Source organism: Erinaceus europaeus, chromosome 4 (genome assembly GCF_950295315.1).
Source record: "Erinaceus europaeus chromosome 4, mEriEur2.1, whole genome shotgun sequence".
Classification (NCBI taxonomy): domain Eukaryota; kingdom Metazoa; phylum Chordata; class Mammalia; order Eulipotyphla; family Erinaceidae; genus Erinaceus; species Erinaceus europaeus.
This window is the reverse complement of record NC_080165.1, coordinates 117,324,497-117,336,914: the sequence shown is the minus strand read 5'-3', so window position 1 is coordinate 117,336,914 and position 12,418 is coordinate 117,324,497.

The window sequence follows — 12,418 nt, the reverse complement described above, 5'->3', positions numbered from 1 at the left end:
AAGAGAGAGACAGGCTGGGAGTATGGATACACCTGCCAATGCCTATGTTCAGCCAGGAAGCAATTACAGAAGCCAGACTCCATTTTCTGCACCCCACAATGATCCCGGGTCCATGCTCCCAGAAGTGGGCATTGTGTGGAAATGTGCCCCTCTTATCCTATAGGCTTGTCAATATTTCCATTTTATAAATAAAAATAAAACAAAATAAAAAAGAATAAGGCTCTTGGGGGCTGGGCAGCAGCACAGCAGGTAATCGCATATGGTGCAAAGCACAAGGACCCATGTATAAAACCTGGTTTGAGCCCCTGGCTCCCCACCTACAGGGTTGTTGCTTCATAAATGGTGAAGCAGGTCTGCAGGTGTCTATCTTTCTCTCTCCCCTGTCTTCCCCTGCTCTCTCTATTTCGCTTTGTCCTATTCAACAACAATAATAACAATACAAGGGCAACAAAATGGAGAAAGTGGCCTACAGGAGCAGTGGATTCGTAGTGCAGGAACTGAGCTCCAGAGATAACCCTTGGAGGCAAAAAAAAAAAAAAAAAGGAATAAGGATCTTGGGGTGGAAAGAAGTGTGAAAGTCTGTTTTAGGCATGTTTCTAGGGGCATATGACTATTATAGTTTTTACTTGAATTTGACAGCTAACATAGAGTTGAACAAACATATTGTCTGAGAAGATGGTATCAGAGTTTAGAATAGAGCTAGAAAGTTGAACTAGAGCAGAGAGTTGCTCCCAATCTTGAAGAAAATCTATAAATAAAATTAATTGTTTACCCCACCCACATGACCCAGGATATATATATATATATATATGGCTTAAGAACCTCTGTAACCTCTGAGTTCCTGCAGATCTAAGCTTGCAGTTAATGGTCACAGATGAGAACATTCTAGGCTGCACTCGTTACAGGGCCAGTATTCCTCATATGGCAATGTGGGTGACCCAACTTCTTTTCAGAGAGTGAGACAGTCCCTACCATTGCTACTTTGTAATGAATGCAAATGGACCAAAATTCTTTATGGAGTGCAGAAAGTGAAAGGTCTGGTTTCTGTAATTGCTTCTTCACTGGACATGGGTATTGGCAGGTCGATCCACACCTGGAGCCTGTTTCTATCTTTCCCTAGTGAAAATTTTAATTCTTATGTATTTGCTTCACTTAGCATTCAGTAAGTGTTATTTGATTAAATTATTTCATTGACTTTTCATGTCAACATTATCTGTGGAAAATATAAATAAAGGCGATTTTTTATATTTATTTTTATTATTGCATAGTGACAGAGAGAAATTGAGAGGGGAGAGGGAGACACAGAGAGTGAAAGAGACAGAGAGACACCTGCATCCCTGCTTCATCACTTGTGAAGCTTTCCCCTTGCAGGTAGGGACCAGGGGCTTGAACCTGGGTCCTTATGCACTGTAATGTGTGTGCTGAACCAGATGCACCATCACCTGAACCCATAAAGGTGATTTTTAAGAGTTTACTGTCATATAGCACTTTTTCTTTTACTTAATTTGGTTTTATAAAGCTAACTGTGTAAATCTCAGCATCTATCAAATATAATATCTCCCTGGAGCCTTGAGTAGATCAGTAGCTTAGGTATAAAGACTATACCAAAAGATCTTGATGAAGCCCAAACTGAATTTCACACCAATGCAAATATAACTAAATATGTCGATAATGACAGTTGGTAATTACTGTTAAATTTATGGCTGGTAATTACTGTTAAAATTAATAAAAAAAAAAAAACTCACCTAGCAACACTTGTCCAATCCCCACACTTTGTTCAAGTTCCTTCAGTCTATTCAAATTTCACACCACATGGTGGCAGCCTTGTTTCTCATTTCTCCTGCAGTTTCACAGCTGATATTCTCATTCTTACTGAAAACATCTTGGGCTGGGGAAGATATCAACATGGGTAGAACCATGTTCTGTAGGAGTAATGAGAAAAATGTGAGCTCTTCTTTCTTTCTTTTTTTTTTAAATTTATAAACTATAATTTCCAAAGCCCCTTTTGGTCCTAATTTCTAACTCCCTCATTGTCTTGACACTGAACCTGAATGTTAACATTGATTGTAAAAAGAGGCATCTGAGATAAAGGCTTCAGGAGCAAACTGATTGCACACATGGCAAAAAAACAAACAAACAAAAAAACAAACAAAAAAACAAGTTACGGAAGGGCAAGAGGTAAGGCTTTTCTCAGAAATTTTAAATTGAACGAATAAAAACAAGAAACTCAGAAAATCTCTTTGAAAGTGTAATGGTCTCCAGGACAAAAAGAATTAAGAAAGATTGTGATAGAAGTTACAAACTACCTATCAAACACTGGCTTCCTGTATCCTAAATAGTGTGCTGAAATCGGTCCTTATTACATAAAACTTCTATCACTAAGCAAACATCAATTCCCTTTTGATGTTCCAAGGAGAAATACAAAACTACTAGAAATCTGATCAAGGCATAATTTTAAAATCTTCAATGGGGAACTAATACATTCTCAATAACACAACACCTCTAAGAATAAAATGAGTGGGGCTGGTACCTGGTGGCATACCTTGTTGAGTGCATACATTACCATGAATGACCTGGGTTCAAGTCCCCAGTCCTCATCTATAGGGAGGACCCATCATAAGCAGTGCTACAGGTGTCTCTCTTTTTTTCTCCCTATCTACCTCCCCTTCTCACTCAATTTCTTTGTTCTGTCAAATTAAAAATAATAATAAATGCATATAGTTTTAAATGTTAAATAATAAAAAAGAAATGAGTTAACAGAAAAAATAATCTGGCAAATTGAAAAGAAATGCTAGAAAGATAAGTTTAAAAGTTTTCTACAGTGTATAAGTAGCACACAGACATAGGAAAAACTTCTCACATCACTTATTATTTGGGAAATGCAAAGTAAAATCAAAATGAAATGTCAGCTCTCACTGGTGAGAATGGTCTATGTAAAAAAATATTGGTGGCTAGTGCTGGTGAGAGTATGGAAATAAAGCTGGTGGGGTCAGGTGGTGGTACAACTTTTTGAGTGCACATGTTACCATGCACAAGGACCTAGCTTCAAAACCCCACTCCCTACCTGATGGGGAAGTTTCATGAGTAGTGGAGCAGTGCTGCAGATGTCTCTTTTCCTTTCTTTCTTTCTTTCTTTCTTTCTTTCTTTCTTTCTTTCTTTATTTCTCTCTTTCTTTCTTTCTTTCTTTCTTTCTTTCTTGGTATTATCTTAACTTATTGAATAGAGATAGCCAGAAATGGGGAGGAAAAGGGTGATGGAAAGGGAGAGAGACAGAGAGACACCTGCAGCCCTGTTTCACCACTCATGAAACTTTCCCTCTGTAGGTGAGGACCCAAGGCTTGAACCCAGGTCCTTGCACATAGTAACGTGTGTGTTCAACCAGTGCTGGTCTAGCTAGCTTCACGGGTAGGAGACAGACTAGCAGGGACTCATGGCTGAGCTGGGAACACAGTTCAATCTTTACTGATGAGTGGGGATGCAGTTCAATAACCTAATCTCTTCTAATCTCTCTTCATTAGGAAGTCCTGTCTTTTGTATCTCCTGAGGAGCAAGTGTCAAGAAGAGGAAGTACGTAGGATAGGGGGTGGGGAGAAGGAAAATATCGCCAGAACCAGTAGGGATTAAACCAATGAAAACAATGATTATGTAAATAGACCAGAGTCAAGCAATGCAACAGAAGGGGTCTTAGAAGAAGCGGAATTTAAAAGCATACCAACAAACCAGGTGTGCCACCACCCAGCCCCCATCTCTCTTCTTCTTTTCTTATTATTTTCTTCACATTTTAACTAGTAATTTTTTATTTAATTTTTTTATTTATATAAAAGAAACTGACTAAACCATAGGATAAGAGGGTACAACTTCACAAAATTCCCACCACCAGAACTCTGTATCCCATCCCTTCCCCTGATAGCTTCCCTATTCTTTAACCCTCTGGGAGTATGGACCAAAGGTCATTATGGGATGCAGAAGGTTGAAGGTCTGGCTTCCGTAATTGCTTAACCACTGAACATGGGCATTGACAGGTCAATCCATATTCCCAGCCTGTCTTTCTCTTTCCCTAGTTGGCAAGGGATCTGGGGAATAGGGGCTACAAAACACGTGGTGGGGTTGTCTACCCAGGGAATTGGTTTTGTTTCATCAAAGATGTCCTTTAGGTTTAGGTGGGAAAGTGTTCCACCAATGTTTTCCTCTAAGTATTTGATAGTTGCTGGTCTAAAATGCAGGTCCTTGATCCATTTGGAGTTGATTTTTGTTTCTGATGAGATAAGGTGGTTCAGTTTCATTCTTCTGCATGTTTCAAACCAGTTTTCCCAGCACCATTTATTGAAGAGAGCCTCCTTCCTCCTTTTAATACTTTGGGCCCCCTTATCAAAGATTAGATGTCCATAGGTATGGGGGTTTAGTTCTGGGCCTTCAATTCTGGTCTGTGTGCCTATTTTTGTTCCAGTACCAGACTGTTTTGATGATGATGGCCTCATAATATAGTTTGAGATCTGGGAGTGTGATGCCTCCATTTCTGTTTCTTTTCCTCAAGATGGTTTTGGCAATTCTAGGTGTTTTCTGGTTCCAGATAAATGATTGTAGTTTTTGTTCTGTTCTCTTAAAGAAGCTTGGTGGAACTATGATGGGTATTGCATTAAATTTGTATATGGCCCTGGGGAAAATATTCACTTTGATGATATTTATCCTTCCAATCAATGAGCATGGGATGTCTTTCCATTTCATGGCATCAGTTTCTATTTCCTTGAATAGTGACTCATAGTTTTCAGTATATAAGTCTTTCACTTCTTTGGTCAGCTTTACTCCTAGGTATTTTATTGATTTTGCTGCAACAGTGAATGGGAGTGATTTCTGGATGTCTTCTTCTTCAGATTTAGTGTTTGCATAAAGAAATGCCACTAATTTTTGTACATTGATTTTGTAGCCTGACACCTTGCTATATTGCCTGATAACTTCCAGTAGTTTTCTGCTGGTTTCTTTAGGTTATTCTATATATACTATCATATCATCTGCAAATAGTGAGAGCTTGACTTCTTCCCTTCCAATCTGTATTCCTTTGATTTCTTTCTCTTGCCTGATTGCTATGGCAACAATCCAATACTACGTTGAAGAGTAATGGTGATAATGGACAGCCCTGTCTAGTCCCCGATCTGAAGGGGAATGCTTTCAGGTTCTGTCTATTGAGTATGATGTTGGCTATAGGTTTGCTATATATGGACTCTACTCTCTTGAGGAATTTCCCGTCTATTCCTATTTTTTGTAGAGTTTTTGAGCATAAATGGGTGTTGGATTTTGTCAAAGGCTTTCTCTGCATCTATTGAGATAATCATGTGGTTTTTGGCTTTGCTTTTATTGATGTGGTGAATGACATTGATTGACTTATGCATGTTGAACCAGTCTTGCATTCCTGGGATAAATCCCACTTGGTCGTGATGAACAATCTTTTTGATATGCTGCTGTATCCAGTTGGCCAGGATCTTGTTTAATATTTTGGCATCTATGTTCATCAGAGATATTGGTCTGTAGTTTTCCCTTTTTGTTGTATCCCTATCTGCTTTTGGTATCAGGATGATGTTGGCTTCATAGAAAGTGGAAGGGAGTGTTCCTGTTTCTTCTATCTTGTGGAAAAGCTTTAGAAGTATAGGTATTAGCTGTTTCCTGAAGGTTTTGTGAAGTCATCTGGTCCAGGACTTTTGTTGTTGGGAAGATTCTTAATAATGGTTTCGATTTCTTTGTCTGTGATTGGTGCATTTAGGTTTTGTAGTTCTTCTTGGTTCAGTTTTGGAAGGGCATATGTCTCTAGGAATTCTTCCATTTCTTCCAGATTCTCTAACTTGGTGGCATATAGTTCTTCATAGGAAGTTTCACATGATTTTCTGGATTTCTATGGTGTCAGTTGTGATATATCCTCTATCATTTATAATTCTGTTACTTGGGTCTTCTTTTTTTTTAGTGAGTCTGGCTAGGGGTTTGTCAATCTTGTTTAATTTTTCAAAGAACCAACATTTGGCTTCATTGATCTTTTGTATGGTTCTCTTATTTTCGAAGTTGTTTATTTCTGCTCTAATTTTAGTGCGTTCCGTCCTTCTGGTTGCTTTAGGGTTCCTCTGTTCCTCTTCCTCTAAGTCCTTGAGGCATGCAGTAAGGTCATTTATATAACCTTTTTCTTGTTCTCTAATATGTGATTGTATGGCTATGAATTTCCCTCTCAGTACTGCTTTAGCTGTGTCCCAAATATTTTGATAGCTTGTGGGTTCATTTCCATTTGTTTCCAGAAACATTTGAAATTCTTTCTTGAGTGTCTCACTGACCCAGCAGTTCTTAAGCATTATGTTGTTTAGTTTTTAAAATTCTGTGACTTTTAGTAATTTTCTGTTTGTTGTTAAATGTTAGTTTTACTCCGCTGTGGTTTGAAAAGATACTTGGGATGATTTCAATGCTCTTGAATTTGTTGATACTGTCTTTGTGGCCTAACGTGTGGTCTGTCCTTGAGGATGTGCTGTGTGGATTTGAAAAGAACGTATATTCCAGTTTTGGGGGGTGAAGAACTCTGAAAATTTCCAGGAGGTCTAGTCTGTCCATCTCTTCATTTAATTCTCGTTTCATTGTTGATTGTCTGCTTTGTTGATCTGTGTAAGTGTGAGAGTGGGTTGTTAAAATCTCCCACTATTATTGTATTGCTACTCATGTATTTTTGTAGTTCTTTCAGTAGGGGTTTGATGTATTTAGAAGGTCCCTCATTGGGTGCATAGATGTTAATAATTGTTAAATCTTCTTGGTTAAATGATCCTCTAATCATTATCTAATGGCCTTGAACATCTTTTATTACTTTATTTAATTTAAAGTCTATTGTGTCAGAGATGAGAATGGCTGTTCCTGCCTTTTTTTGTGGTCCATTAGCCTATAGGATAGTTTTCCATCCCTTCACTTTAAGCCTGTGTTTGTCTTGTTGGCTCAGATGGGATTCTTGCAAGTAGCATATAGTTGGGTTGTGATTTCTGATCCATCCCCCCATTCTGTGCCTTTTAATTGGTGAATTTAAGCCATTGACATTTATTGATATTATGGCTTTAATGTATTGCAGTGCCATTATTCTACAATATTTTATTTGCCCTGATATATAGCCAGTTTTATGGTGATGTTCTTGTTTATAAGAGATCTTTTAGAACCTCTTTCAGGGAAGGCTTGGTGGTGGTTGCCTCCTTTAACTGTTGTCTGTCTGAGAAGGTTTTGATCCCTCTATCTAGTTTGCATGAAAGTCTAGCAGGGTATATTATCCTTAGTTGAAACCCTTTTTCATTCAGGGCTTGATAGATATCTTGCCATTCTCTTCTGGCCTTTAGAGTTTGAGTAGAAAATTTTGCTGATAATCTTATGGGTTTTCCCCTGTATGTGACTTTTTTTTTCTCTTGCAGCCTTTAGGGTCCTTTCTTTATACTTCCTTCTTTTCATTGTGACTATGATGTGCCTTGGTGTCTTCAGGTCTGGGTTGACTCTGTTTGGAACTCTCTGGGCCTCTTGAGTCTTAATGTCCTTTCTGTTGTTTTGGTCTGGAAAGTTTTCTTCTATAATTTCCTCTAGAATGTTTCCTTCCCCTTCCTCTCTTCCTTCCTCTGGCAGGGTAATTATATGAATGCTACTTCTTTTGAGATCACCCCATATGTCTCTGTTGTTGTTTTCAGTATCTCTCAATCTGTTTTTGAGCTCTTTCTTTGTTTTCTCTAGCTCATCCTCTGTCTGACTAATACTGTTTTCTGCTTCTGTTAGCCTGCTTTCCCTTCCCTCAGCTTCTTTCTTCAGCTCAGTTATAGTATTATCTTGTTCTGCTAACTGACCTTTTATTTCAGCAATTTAAGCTTTCAGTTTTCTAATTACCTCAAGGTAGCTTGTGTTTTCCTTGAGGGTCTTATCTGTTTTTCCCCCTAATTCTGATAGCCCTTTCCTCCATAGTTGTCTTCATTTCTGTGATTATTAGGTTTATTATTGCTTGCGTACTTTTCTTATCTGTGGTTACTTCTGACTGATTTGGAGTTTCTTCTGGGCTCCTGTCTTGATTCATTATGGTAGCAGTTTTATTTGCTCTTTATTTAACCATTTTCTTTTAATTGATGTGTTTTTTGTTTTTCTGTCCTGTCATTCTTTAGTTGTTGTGTTTTTAGTACAGGCCACACTATATTAAATATCTTTATGACAAATGTAGTCACCCAACCTCAAAAATTAGAACAATAGTAACTTAAGCAAGGATTGATGCAGTTGAACCAATACCAGTTACCAAACAACACCCCCAGTCCAAGAAAAAAATAGCAACCAAATCCAAAGGAAAAAGAAAGAGAAAAGGAAAGCAAGAATAGACAATTATGCAAATCTACTGTACACTGTAAATTTTATGGATATCAAGAGGAAAAAGGGAACTAGAGAAGAGAGACACACACACAGAGAGTCCACTCTGAGTCAGATTTCTTCCCCAAAATAATTCACAAATGAGTATCAATGAATTAAGAAATCAAAAGAAGGAAGAAGGAAGAAAAGGAGACAAGAACAAGAAAAAAGAAAAAAAAGAGCAGTGAAAGGAAAGAGTTATTTTATTTTATTTTATTTTTTTAATTAGCTAGGAGGAGGGAGAAAGGAGAGTGGAGGGAAGAAGTAGAGAGAAACAAGTTCCTCTCACACTGGATAGGACACCCAGTCACCTAGCAATGGAGAAAACAACAACAGTTAATTTTGGTCAACCTAAAGAAGGATGGGGCAAAACGGACACTCATATATAATAATAGTAATAATAAAATAGAATAGAGTAAAAAACCCTAACAGTCAGTCTGCACCTTGGATTACTCCAAATCAGGCCTCCTGAGCAAAGACAGCCAATTGTAAGAAGTACCCAAGAAAAAAAACAAAAAAAACCTCCAGATAGTCTTTCCCAGGCAGGGGTGGGGCTCTGATTGGTCACGTATTTTGTCACTCAAATAGAGCTTCAGCCACTTAAAAAAAAGAGAAGGAAAACAAAAAGGAATAGGTTTGGAATGACAACCCTGATGAGCCAGGAATCTTGGTAAAGAAAATAGCTCATCAGGGAGCCTGCTAGGAGTGGCTCAGGAGTGGCTCTCCAGCCCCTGGGAGCTGGTTCTGGGGTTGTGGGGAGGGGTGAGCTTCAGAAATAATCAAAAGATTTACTTTCTTTTACCCCCAGCCTCCATTTTCTAACCCAAGAGTGGTCTCACCCCTATGACCCCTTATTCACCCTCATGCTGACACCCCAGTATCCTACCCTATGCAGAGAATCCCTGGTCACAAGCTTCTACTTGTTAGAGCTCATGTAAGCCGCAGCTTGCAAGTTGCTCTCTTGGCTCTTCCCCTTTAACTAGTAAAATTTATTGTACAGTATATATTATTTCCTCTGCATCATTAACTGCTTAAAGAAAAAACTCCTTGTGGTCCAGGAGGTGGAGTAGTGGATAAAGAAAGCACTTGACTCTCAAGTGTGAGGTACTGAGTTCAAGCCCCTGCAGCACATGTACCAGAGTGATGTCTAGCTCTTTCTCTCTCCTCCTATCTTTCTCATTAATAAATAAATAAAATTTAAAAAAAGAAAAATTCCTCTAGAGGATGAGGACAATGTTAAGGCTGTCAATAGTGTTGTGTTCATGTGTCTTATATTGGTGATATAATTCTCTGTTTTAAAAATATCTATATTTTAATATTTTATTCCCTTTTGTTGTCCTTGTTGTCCTTGTTGTTATTATTGTTACTGATGTCATCGTTCTTGGATAGGACAGAGAGGAATGGAAAGAGGAAAGGAAGACAGAGAGAGAGAGAGAAAGATAGACACCTGCAGACCTGCTTCACCACCTGTGAATTGAAGGTGGGGAGCTGGGAGCTAGAACCAGGATCCTTAGGCTGGTCTTTGAGCTTTGTGCCACGTGCACTTAACCCACTGTGCTACCACTCGACTCCCTCAAGTCTCTCTTTTTCTATCTCCCTCTACCTACCTACCTCTCCCCACTCAATTTTTCTCAGTCCTATAAAACAAAAGGGAAAATAAATGGCCATAGGAGTGGTAGATATTTTGGTAGGCACCAAGCCCCAACAGCAATCCTGGAGGGAAAAAAAAAAGCTGTCATGAAAATTTGTTCATCTGTCTTTGTATATAAATGTGCTTTCATGTCTATGGTATAAAATGATGGAATCATACAGCAAGTATAGATTAACTTTTTAACAAACTGTGTAATTGTTTTCTAAGGTGATTTGCTATTTTCATTGCTGCCAGCAATTGTACACATCTTTCTTAACTTTTGATAATGATTCTTTCAATTGTATTAGCAACTCGTTGTGTATATGTACATTGTGTATATATATATGTATATATATATATAAACTAATGATATTAAGTATCTTTTTTTAAATTTTTTATATTTATTTATTTTCCCTTTTTGTTGCCCTTATTGTTTTTATTGTTGTTGTAGTTATTGTTGTTGTTGATGTTGTCATTGTTAGATAGGACAGAGAGAAATGGAGAGAGGAGAGGAAGACAGAGAAGGGGAGAAAAAGACACCTGCAGACCTGTCTTCACCGCCTGTGAAGTGACTTCCCTGCAGGTGGGGAGCCGGGGGCTTGAAGCGGGACCCTTAACCAGTCCTTGCACTTTGCACCATGTGCACTTAACCCACTGCGCTACTGCCCAACTCCTGTTAAGTGTCTTTTCATGTGCTTGTTTACAGTCAATCTGTATTCTTTCCTTAAGGGTCTATTAAAACATATTGCTCATTATTGACCTGTTTTCCTGTAATTAAGTTTTTATCATTTTCATAAAATACAAGATGATACATGTAAAATAGTATACACTACCAAAATTTCTGTACTATTTCCTTTCCCTTTTGCGATAGTTGATTTTCACAATGCCTAAGAGACACTTGTGTTTACTTTATTTCTTGCAAGTTCATTTTTTTCCCCTCCAGGGTTATTGTTGAGGTTGTGTCTGAACTACAAATCCACTGACTGCTCCTGGCAGTCATCTTTTTTTCCCACTGTTGTTGTCGCTGCTATTGTTATTTTTATTATTGTTATTGCTGCTGTTGTTGTTGGATACGATAGAGAGAAATTGACAGAGTAGGGGAAGACAGAGAGAGGGAGGGAAAGATAGACACCTGCCAACCTGTTTCACCTCTTGTGAAGCGACCCCCCTGCAGATGGGGAGCTGGGGTCTCAAATTGGGGACCTTGAGCTGGTCCTTGTGCTTCCCACTATGTGCTCTTAACCTGGTGAGCGAATGCCCCACCCCTGCAAGTTCATTTTCCTTAGTTATAAGATTCAAATTTATGTTCAGATTCCTTCTCCAGATTTATGGCTTACTTTTTTATTCTCTTTACAATGTATTTTAGAAGGCTTAAAACATTTACAAAGGGGGCCAGGCAGTGACGCACCTGGATAAGTCCACACATTACAGTGCGCTAGGACCCAGGTTCAAGACTCTGGTCCCCACATGCAGGTGGAAAACTTTATGAGTGGTGAAGCAGGACTGCAGGTGTTCCTCTGTGTCTCTTTCTCCCTCTATCTTTCCCTTCCCTCAAAAATTTCTCTCTGTCTCTATCTAATAAATAAATAAATAGAATATTTTTACAAATGATACATACTGGTGCTTTTAAAACTTTTTTTTTTTCCTCCTCCAGGGTTATTGCTGGGCTCGGTGCCTGCACCATGAATCCACCGCTCCTGGAGGCCATTTTTTCCCCCTTTTGTTGCCCTTGTTGTAGCTTCGTTGTGGTTATTATTATTGCCCTTGTTGATGCAATTCGTTGTTGGATAGGACAGAGAGAAATGGAGAGAGGAGGGGAAGACAGAGAGGAGGAGAGAAAGATAGACACCTGCAGACCTGCTTCACCGCCTGTGAAGTGACTCCCCTGCAGGTGGGGAGCTGGGGGCTCGAACCGGGATCCTTACGCCGGTCCCTGCGCTTTGCACCACATGCGCTTAACCCACTGCGCCACCGCCCGACCCCCTAACTTTTATTTTTTTTATAACCAGAGTTATAAAAAAAACATAAGTTCTATCTTATGTTGATGTTATTTTTTTTTAATTCTTTGAGATACTTCATGTAAGAATGGAATTATTTTTTCTTTGAATGTTTGGTATCCACATAAGTTATCGGCATCTAGAATTATCTAGGTAGGAAAATATTGGCTATTAAGCAAATTTCTTATGTGGAAAAATGTTTTTCTAGAAATACATCTTTCTAGTCTATATTTCCAAGCATATATATCCCTCTGATTTTTTTTTCAGTGTCTGTGCCTCCTGCATGTGCAATTATACAGCTGCTCCAGGTTGATTTTTTTCTTTTTCAGATGAACGAGACATAAAGAGGGAGAGATAAGTAAGAGGGAAGAACACCATAGCACTACCCCTTGGGTCCATGATACCATACTG